The following is a 10773-nucleotide window of genomic DNA, read 5'->3' as shown; positions in this document are numbered from 1 at the left end:
ACATAGACGATGACATGCGGGTCCCATGAGCCAGCAGGTTCCTCAACGTTTGAAACGTGGTATGGGATCGAAAGAAAAAGGCAAGTGACCAAATATCAGGAGCCAAAAATAATCCAAGAAAAGAAACTTGATTGTACATAGAGGATGACATGCGGGTCCCATTTTGCAGCAGCGGTCCAACGTTTCAAATGCGGCTTGAGATCAAAAGAAAAAGAAAGTAGCCAGAAATTAGGGGGTCAAAAAAACTCCAAGAAAGGAAAGCTTTATCGTTCATACAGGCTGACATGTGGGACCTATGAGCCAACAGCTTACTAAACGTTTCAAAGGCGGCAGGGGATCAAAAGAAAAAGGAAATAGCCAAAAATCAGAGGGTGAAAAAAAATCCAAGAAATCAAACTTTTATTGTACATAGAGGATGACATGGGGGTCCCATGAGCCAACAGATTCCTCAACGTTTCAAAGGTGGCATGAGATCGAAAGAAAAAGGCAAGTGACCAAATATCAGGAGCCAAAAATAATCCAAGAAAGGAAACTTTATTGTACATAGAGGATGACATGCGGGTCCCATTTGCAGCAGCCGGTCTCAACGTTTCCAAGGTGGCACAGGACCAAAAGAAAAATGAATTAGCCGGAAATCGGGGGTGAAAAAAATCCAAGAAAAGATAGATTTCAATTGGGCCGCATCCGGACATCTGGGCCTTCGAACTATCATTCTGGGCCTTTTGATTCGTACAATTTCAGCCCACTCCAGAACATGGAAGTTCGGATTTTTCTCAAAAAAAAACAGGAATGTCCTATGCTTCGCAAAAACAAAAAACAAGGAGATTCAAGATATAAGTTGTAAAAATAAAGATTTAATTTATCCGTTTGCAATAGCTCAGAGCGAAATACATTGTTTATTGTCTGCAAAATAATCAAGATATCACATGTTTCTTGTACGGGGAGGCTGACATCAGGGACCCATGAGCCAGCAGCGTCGTCAACGTTTCAAAGGCAGGGGGTCGAAAATAAAAAAAACAAAAAATCAGTTGGTAAAAAAATCCAAGAAAAGAAAACATTTATCGTTCTGAGAGGATGACATGCGGGACCGATGAGGCAGCAGCATCCTCAACGTTTCCAAGGCGGCAGGGGATCAAAAGAAAAAAAAGGAAATAGCCAGAAATTAATTAGGGGTCAAAAATAAATCCACCAACGGAAACTTTATTGTTCATAGAGGATGACATGTGGGACCGACCTGCCAACAGCGTCCTCATCGTTTCAAAGGGGGCAGGGGATCGAAATAAAAAGGCAAATAGCCAGAAATTAGGGGTCAAAAATAACTCCAAGAAAGGATCTTTTATTGTTCGTAGAGGATGACATGCGGGACCCATGAGCCAGCAGCTTACTCAACGTTTCAAAGGCGGCATGAGATCGAAAGAAAAAGGCAAGTGACCAAATATCAGGAGCCAAAAATAATCCAAGATTTATTGTACATAGAGGATGACATGTGGGTCCCATTTTGCAGCAGCGGTCTCAATGTTTGAAATGCGGCTTGAGATCAAAAGAAAAAGAAAGTAGCTAGTAATTAGGGGGTCAAAAAAATCCAAGAAAAGAAAGTTGATGGACATAGAGGATGACATGCGGGTCCCATGAGCCGACTGGTTCCTCAACGTTTCAAACGTGGCATGAGATCGAAAGAAAAAGGCAAGTGACCAAATATCGGGAGCCAAAAATAATTCAAGAAAAGAAACATGATTTACATAGAGGATGACATGCGGGTCCCATTTAGCAGACAGCGGTATCACCGTTTGAGAGGCAGCAGGGGATCGAAAGAAAAAGGCAAGTGACCAAATATGAGGTGTCAAAAAAAATCCAAGAAAAGAAATTTTTATAGTACATAGAGGATGACATGCGGGTCCCATTTAGCAGCTGCGGTATCACCGTTTGAGAGGCGGCAGGGGATCGAAAGAAAAAGGTAAGTGACCAAATATGAGGTGCCAAAAAAAACTCCAAGAAAAGAAAGTTTTATAGTACATAGAGGATGACATGCGGGTCCCATTTAGCAGCAGCGGTATCACCGTTTGAGAGGCGGCAGGGGATCGAAAGAAAAGGCAAGTGACCAAATTTGAGGTGCCAAAAAAACTCCAAGAAAAGAAAGTTTTATAGTACATAGAGGATGACATGCGGGTCCCAGTTAGCAGTAGCGGTATCACCGTTTGAGAGGCGGCAGGGGATCGAAAGAAAAAGGTAAGTGACCAAATTTTAGGTGCCAAAAATAATTCAAGAAAAGAAAGTTTTATAGTGCATAGAGGATGACATGCGGGTCCCAGTTAGCAGCAGCGGTATCACCGTTTGAGAGGCGGCAGGGGATCGAAAGAAAAAGGCAAGTGACCAAATTTGAGGTGCCAAAAAAAACTCCAAGAAAAGAAAGTTGATTGCACATAGAGGATGACATGCGGGTCCCATTTAGCAACAGCGGTCTCAATGTTTCCAAGGCGGCAAGGGATCAAAAGAAAAAGGAAGTAGCCGTAAATCGGGGGTCAAAAAAATCCAAGAATAGAAAGAATTTTGGTTCATAGAGGATGACATGCGGGACCCATGATCCTGCATCGTAAACGGCTCGATCGGAGAACGTTGAACGAGATGGCGCGATCGAGAAAAAACAATGCCAGAGAGGCTGCCATCTGGGCCCTACATCCCTCGGCGGTGCGGATTTGCGTTGACTCGGCCGGCGAACCCGAGAATTCGCGATGCACCACGTCCCAGGCCACCATACGCGACGTTTTGGCCGCTTTCGTCGGGCTAGGTGGCCTCAAAAACGAGAAAAAAAAGTTTTGACATGCACCACGGAGGGACCCAAAATCGTCGGCCATGGTACACCAGCAACCACGGCACGACTTCAACTTCGTCGGCCATGGCAACTTTTCTTGTAGTGACAATTATATCCACCTCACCTTTAGGTGTAGAAACTTAATAAACAACCAATGAGTGCATACTCATGATCCACTAAAATAAAACTAGGTACAATTCACAGGAGACTATCATCTCATGTGTTTATTTTTAGTTAACACTTGTATGATCCACTAGTACCACTTAATTACAAACCCTAGCTTGCTAACCTCACATTGACACCATTCATCACCATACCACACCATTAGAATCAACTTCAACCATCATAATTTAGTAGAACCATAATTATGAACCCTAGCATCACCCTTGTGTAATAATTCACAACACATGTTACTATCCCACTAAACCCTACTTAAGGATCATAAACCACTTAGTTTGGAAACCATTAGTGATTTCCTAGTGAAACAAATAGGAAGTTATAGTAAACCTAACCCATAGTAAACCCTAATAGCTAATTATAGAACCATCTTAATAACCATCCTTTGATACGATGCTTAGAAGAAACTATAGCAATAAACCTGCCCATACTTGCTATGTATCGACCAATTCTATTTAACAACCCAACTAGTTCCTATTAGAGAACTAGATGAACTCAATAGTAAACCCTAGAGTTACATAGCTCCTATGTATAGTAGTTCATATTCTTATTTAACCTGTTCTTCAAAAGTTATTCTTTTGAAGTACAAATGTCAATCAAACCATAGAAGTCATAGTTCTTAGTTCTTCTATGAAATACTTATCATTTCTTAAACAACATGTTCTTCAAAAGTTATTCTTTTGAAGTATAGTATAGGTAATCATCAATCGTGTTCTATAGAACATAAGAATTGACAACTATTCTTTACATATTTTTCCACAACTATTCTTCATGTGTATGATTGTTATGATGTCTTATATCACTTGATTATGATGCTAATATAACCAAACCCTAATAAGAACCTTGTTTGAGAACCATTCTAAAAGTGCAACAAACCCTAAAGAAATCTTTACAACTCATACATCCTAAATCATCGAGATTAGGTTACGCTCGGGACGATTGCATCTCATACTATGAATTATAGCATCTTTGCCAGTTCTTTAAACATTGTCCTTACCGGACGATGATGGTATTTCAGAATTTGGAGTTATCACGTATTGAAGCTTTTGCCTGCATAATCTTGCAGTCAAGAAAGGCAAGTTCATCGCTTGCTCATGTCATTTGATTATTTTTATCAAACTATATGCAAAGTACTATACTTATCACTCATGCATTGAAAAGCAAAGTATTATTTTACAATTATGAATATGACTATGTGGTGGGCAATGGAACCATGGTATGTGTTGATATGGTGGAGGTTCCATTGCATGGGTACTACTCATCTAGGACTAAGTACCAATGCCGTCCGAGTGATTCTAGCGCCGTACAAATCGCGTTGACCATAAGATCTATAATGGCCTGCGGGAAGTCAGTCGTATCTTTTCCCTTCGCACGCCAACGGACTGGTAGAGCTGCGGGGTGTTGGAGGCACTCGCCGTAGGTTGGGATAGCCTTTTAAATCCCCATCCATTAGTGATGTTAGCTCTACGGTCTATGATGGATTGTCCGGAGTACACCGTGAGTAAAGCCGTATTATCGGGAGAAGTCTACTGGGGGTGTAGGGTCGGACAAAAGGGTGGGTTTGCAGTCGCGGAGAAGATAGTGATTGGCTTGGATCTTACACCTGGCCCCACACCAAGGAAGTGTGGACGAGCATGCATCTCGGATAGGTATCAAGGATAAGGTCTCTTATGGGAAAAGTAACGCACCTCTGCAGAGGATACTGAATTGTGACTGTCACTCCCTGTTCTGGGAAGGGAACTGCGAACGCGGCAGGAAAGGAACTCCATGAAGTTCTGGTCAACATGTGAAGACTGACGGGCATAGTTTTCAGAATAAAATAAACCTTTTGAAGAAATGTTTATGAAAACTTGCATTGGCCTATGACTTTCTGGTGTATGGCTGTAGCTAGTGCATGATACACCTATTTCCTAATATGAACTTGCTGAGTACGCTCGTACTCATTCCCTCCCATTTGAACCCCCTTCTTAGATCAAGGCACCGAAGGAGAAACTACCGTGGAACTCGAAGACAAAGGAGTCAACTGTAACAAGATGAAGAATCCAATCAAAGAAGTCAATGGAGTCAACTTCTGCATCAGCTAGAGTGAAAACTTAGACTAGTAATAGAAGGGAATCTTTCCCTAATCCTAGCACCTAAGTAGCTAGATTTCTATAGCAAGCCAAGTAGCTCTTGAACTTGAGTTAGCAATAAGATAGACTATGAGTCATTCTTCTGGAGCTTTATTTGAAGTTTTACCTCACTGTAAAGTAGGAGGTTGTATTGATCTTATGTAAACAGCTCGTGTGTACTTCTATAGACATACCTTGGACTCGCATATGTTTCGTTGTACCACTCGAGAGATGTAATATGAGTGGAACGGTGTTTCACTTGTGTTATGTCAACGACTTGTGTACTACACCATGCAGTGGTACGCTGGGTCACCACAGCTGGTATCAGAGCAAATGCTTTGACCCTAGGATTAAAACCCTTTAAAGGAGACCTATAGGTTTGGTAGTGTCTATAGGCAGTGTTTTAGCTAAGTTAACTATACTAAACCAACCATTCTTTTGACTTGAGATGGGTATTCACTTGAGAATAATCCTGACACACTTGAGTCAATCTTTCTTATCTATATTTCTTAAATGAAGTTAATTAGTTATCTTGCTTCATTCCAAATAATTAGAACACCCTTGAAGCTTAAGATAAATGGTGGTAGAAGACCACAGTTGGTATACAACACATGGTAGTCCAAAGAGATGATACAACCATAAGGAAGATATCCTATTGGAAGATGTATACCAAGTCATGTTATGGTTAAGTAAGAGTCATTTAAAATGTCAAATGACTGATGTTAAGTAAGGGAGATAAGTTATATAAGGTAGTATATGTCTATGATGAGTCAATCATAGGAGGTAAGGAAGAGTGATAGGAGTTATACAAGTTTACTTTTCATGGTAAAGTTGGTAATCATATATGACTCACTTGAGAATTATGATGTGATGAAGTAGAACATCCTAAGTAAGTTAACAGAAGTCTGATAAGGAGTAGGATTTAAGGAATAGTTCGAAAGCTTAGGTCTTAAAATCCTAAATAACTGTACCAAGTATGTTAGAACCATAGTCCTTAATTTAAAGAAGGCTTGTTTAGAGCATATCACATAGAGGAATCCTAGAGATATAGGTGGTATATTCTAAACAATCATGTGTTTAGAGTAGACATGCTAGAACTAATTGTATTATAGGAAGTAGTCCTCAATAGCACAGATATTTGGTATACTATTTTATTAGTAATTCCAAAGAAAACTAGGTTAACTTCAACTATCCCAAGCCATTTTGTTTCAAGTTTGTCTCATTGGAAATGTGGAATTAAGAGAAATTTTGAGACAAATAGTAGAAATTCACGTATTTGTGCTAAGTATCATGACCTAAACCTATCTTATGTGGTGTTATATACTGCACATCTGAGCCTGATGTTTAGGGATGTCTTACCCAACTATTATATTCAGGCATATAAGGATGTGTATTATAAGCACAAAGCTGGATTTTCTTGGATTTTATTGGATTTTCATTGATTGACTAGATCCATACATGAAGTTTGACTTTGATATGCAAATGCATGTTGCAATATCAAGCTCATACTTGATGTTATAGGTTGATACACGTACATCACGCGTCCGTTGGGAACCCCAAGAGGAAGGTGTGATGCGTACAGCGGCAAGTTTTCCCTCAGAAAGAAACCAAGGTTTATCGAACCAGGAGGAGCCAAGAAGCACGTTGAAGGTTGTTGGCGGCGGGATGTAGTGCGGAGCAACACCAGGGATTCCGGCGCCAACGTGGAACCTGCACACCACAACCAAAGTACTTTGCCCCAACGAAACAGCGAGGTTGTCAATCTCACCGGCTTGCTGTAACAAAGGATTAGATGTATAGTGTGGATGATGATTGTTTGCAAAGAACAGTAAAGAACAATAGCAGCAGATTTGTATTTCAGATGTAAAGAATGGACTGGGGTCCACAGTTCACTAGAGGTGTCTCTCCCATAAGATAAATAGCATGTTGGGTGAACAAATTACAGTCGGGCAATTGACAAATAGAGAGAGCATAACAATGCACATACATGATATAATGAGTATTGTGAGATTTAATTGGGCATTACGTCAAAGTACATAGACCGCTATCCAGCATGCATCTATGCCTAAAAAGTCCACCTTCAGGTTATCATCCGAACCCCTTCCAGTATTAAGTTGCAAACAACAGACAATTGCATTAAGTATGGTGCGTAATGTAATCAATAACTACATCCTCGGACATAACATCAATGTTTTATCCCTAGTGGCAACAGCACATCCACAACCTTAGAACTTTCTGTCACTGTCCCAGATTTAATGGAGGCATGAACCCACTATCGAGCATAAATACTCCCTCTTGGAGTTAAGAGTAAAAAACTTGGCCGGAGCCTCTACTAATAACGGAGAGCATGCAAGATCATAAACAACACATAGGTAATAGATTGATAATCAACATAACATAGTATTCTCTATCCATCGGATCCCGACAAACACAACATATAGAATTACGGATAGATGATCTTGATCATGTTAGGCAGCTCACAAGATCCGACAATGAAGCACATGAGGAGAAGACGACCATCTAGCTACTGCTATGGACCCATAGTCCAGGGGTGAACTACTCACTCATCACTCCGGAGGCGATCATGGCGGTGAAGAGTCCTCCAGGAGATGATTCCCCTCTCCGGCAGGGTGCCGGAGGCGATATCCAGAATCCCCCGAGATGGGATTGGCGGCGGCGTCTCTGTAAGGTTTTCCGTATCGTGGCTCTCGGTACTGGGGGTTTCGCGACGAAGGCTTTAAGTAGGCGAAAGGGAAACGCGGGGGGCCACACGAGGGCCCCACACACCTAGGCCGCGCCACCCTGTTGTGTCGGCGCCTCGTGGCCCCACTTCCTTTCCCCCTCGGTCTTCTGGAAGCTTCGTGCAAAAATAGGACCCTGGGCATTGATTTCGTCCAATTCTGAGAATATTTCCTTTGTAGGATTTCTGAAACCAAAAACAGCAGAAAACAGACAATCGGCTCTTCGGCATCTCGTTAATAGGTTAGTGCCGGAAAATGCATAAATACGACATATAATGTGTATAAAACATGTAGATATCATCAATAATGTGGCATGGAACATAAGAAATTATCGATACGTCGGAGACGTATCAGCATCCCCAAGCTTAGTTCCTACTCGTCCCGAGCAGGTAAACGATAACAAAGATAATTTCTGCAGTGACATGCCATCATAACCTTGATCATACTATTGTAAGCATATGTAATGAATACAGCGATCAAAACAATGGTAGTGACATGAGTAAACAACTGAATCATAAAGCAAAGACTTTTCATGAATAGTACTTCAAGACAAGCATCAATAAGTCCTGCATAAGAGTTAACTCATAAAGCAATAAATCAAAGTAAAGGTATTGAAGCAACACAAAGGAAGATTAAGTTTCAGCGGTTGCTTTCAACTTGTAACATGTATATCTCATGGATATTGTCAACATAGAGTAATATAACAAGTGCAATATGCAAGTATGTAGGAATCAATGCATAGTTCACACAAGTGTTTGCTTCTTGAGGTGGAGAGTAATAGGTGAACTGACTCAACATAAAAGTAAAAGAAAGGTCCTTCAAAGAGGAAAGCATTGATTGCTATATTTGTGCTAGAGCTTTGATTTTGAAAACATGAAACAATTTTGTCAATGGTAGTAATAAAGCATATGTATCATGTAAATTATATCTTACAAGTTGTAAGCCTCATGCATAGTATACTAATAGTGCCCGCACCTTGTCCTAATTAGCTTGGATTACCGGGATCATCGCAATACACATGTTTTAACCAAGTGTCACAAAGGGGTACCTCTATGCCGCCTGTACAAAGGTCTAAGGAGAAAGCTCGCATTTTGGATTTCTCGCTTTTGATTATTCTCAACTTAGTCATCCATACCGGGACAACATAGACAACAGATAATGGACTCCTCTTTAATGCATAAGCATGTTGCAACAATTAATGTTCTCATATGAGATTGAGGATATATGTCCAAAACTGAAACTTCCACCATGATTCATGGCTTTAGTTAGCGTCCCAATGTTCTTCTCTAACATTATGCATGCTCTAACCATTAAATGAGTGGTAAATCTCCCTTACTTCAGACAAGACGGACATGCATAGCAACTCACATGATATTCAACAAAGAGTAGTTGATGGCGTCCTCAGGAACATGGTTATCGCACAACAAGCAACTTAATAAGAGATAAAGTGCATAAGTACATATTCAATACCACAATAGTTTTTAGGCTATTTGTCCCATGAGCTATATATTGCAAAGGCGAATGATGGAAATTTAAAGGTAGCACTCAAGCAATTTACTTTGGAATGGCGGAGAAATACCATGTAGTAGGTAGGTATGGTGGACACAAATGGCATAGTGGTTGGCTCAAGGATTTTGGATGCATGAGAAGTATTCCCTCTCGATACAAGGTTTAGGCTAGCAAGGTTATTTGAAACAAACACAAGGATGAACCGGTGCAGCAAAACTCACATAAAAGACATATTGTAAACATTATAAGACTCTACACCGTCTTCCTTGTTGTTCAAAACTCAATACTAGAAATTATCTAGACTTTAGAGAGACCAAATATGCAAACCAAATTTAGCAAGCTCTTCGTGTTTCTTCATTAATGGGTGCAAAGTATATGATGCAAGAGCTTAAACATGAGCACAACAATTGCCAAGTATCAAATTATTCAAGACATTTTAGAATTACTACATGTAGCATTTCCCAATTCCAACCATATAACAATTTAACGAAGAAGATTCAACCTTCGCCATGAATACTATGAGTAAATCCTAAGGACATATTTGTCCATATGCAACAGCGGAGGGTGTCTTTCTCCCACACAGTGAATGCTAGGATCCATTTTATTCAAGCAAAAACAAAAAAACAAAAACAAACCAACGCTCCAAGCAAAGCACATAAGATGTGATGGAATAAAAATATAGTTTCAGGGGAGGAACCTAATAATGTTGTCGATGAAGAAGGGGATGCCTTGGGCATCCCCAAGCTTAGAGCTTTCACTCTCCTTGATCATATTGTATCATCTCCCTCTCTTGATCCTTGAAAACTTCCTCCACACCAAACTCGAAACAACTCAATAGAGGGTTAGTGCACAATAAAAATTCACATGTTCAGAGGTGACACAATCATTCTTAACACTTCTGGACATTTCACAAAGCTACTGGACATTAATGGAACAAAGATATTCATCCATCATAGCAAAAGAGGCAATGCGAAATAAAAGGTAGAATCTGTCAAAACAGAACAGTCCGTAAAGATGGATTTTATCTAGGCACCAGACTTGCTCAAATGAAAATGCTCAAATTGAATGAAAGTTGCGTACATATCTGAGGATCACTCACGTAAATTGGCATAATTTTCTGAGTTACCTACAGAGAATTAGACCCAGATTCGTGACAGCAAAGAAATCTGTTTCTGCGTAGTAATCCAAATCTAGTATGAACCTTACTATCAACGACTTTACTTGGCACAACAATGCACAAAAATAAGATAAGGAGAGGTTGCTACAGTATTAAACAACTTCCATGACTCAAATATAAAATAAAAATACTGTAGTAAAAACATGGGTTGTCTCCCATAAGCGCTTTTCTTTAACGCCTTTCAGCTAGGCGCAGAAAGTGTATATCAAGTGTTATCTAGAGATGATGCATCGACATCGAGGTTTGGAG

Source organism: Lolium rigidum, chromosome 6, assembly GCF_022539505.1.
Source record: "Lolium rigidum isolate FL_2022 chromosome 6, APGP_CSIRO_Lrig_0.1, whole genome shotgun sequence".
NCBI classification, from domain to species: domain Eukaryota; kingdom Viridiplantae; phylum Streptophyta; class Magnoliopsida; order Poales; family Poaceae; genus Lolium; species Lolium rigidum.
This window is presented reverse-complemented; position numbering follows the sequence as displayed.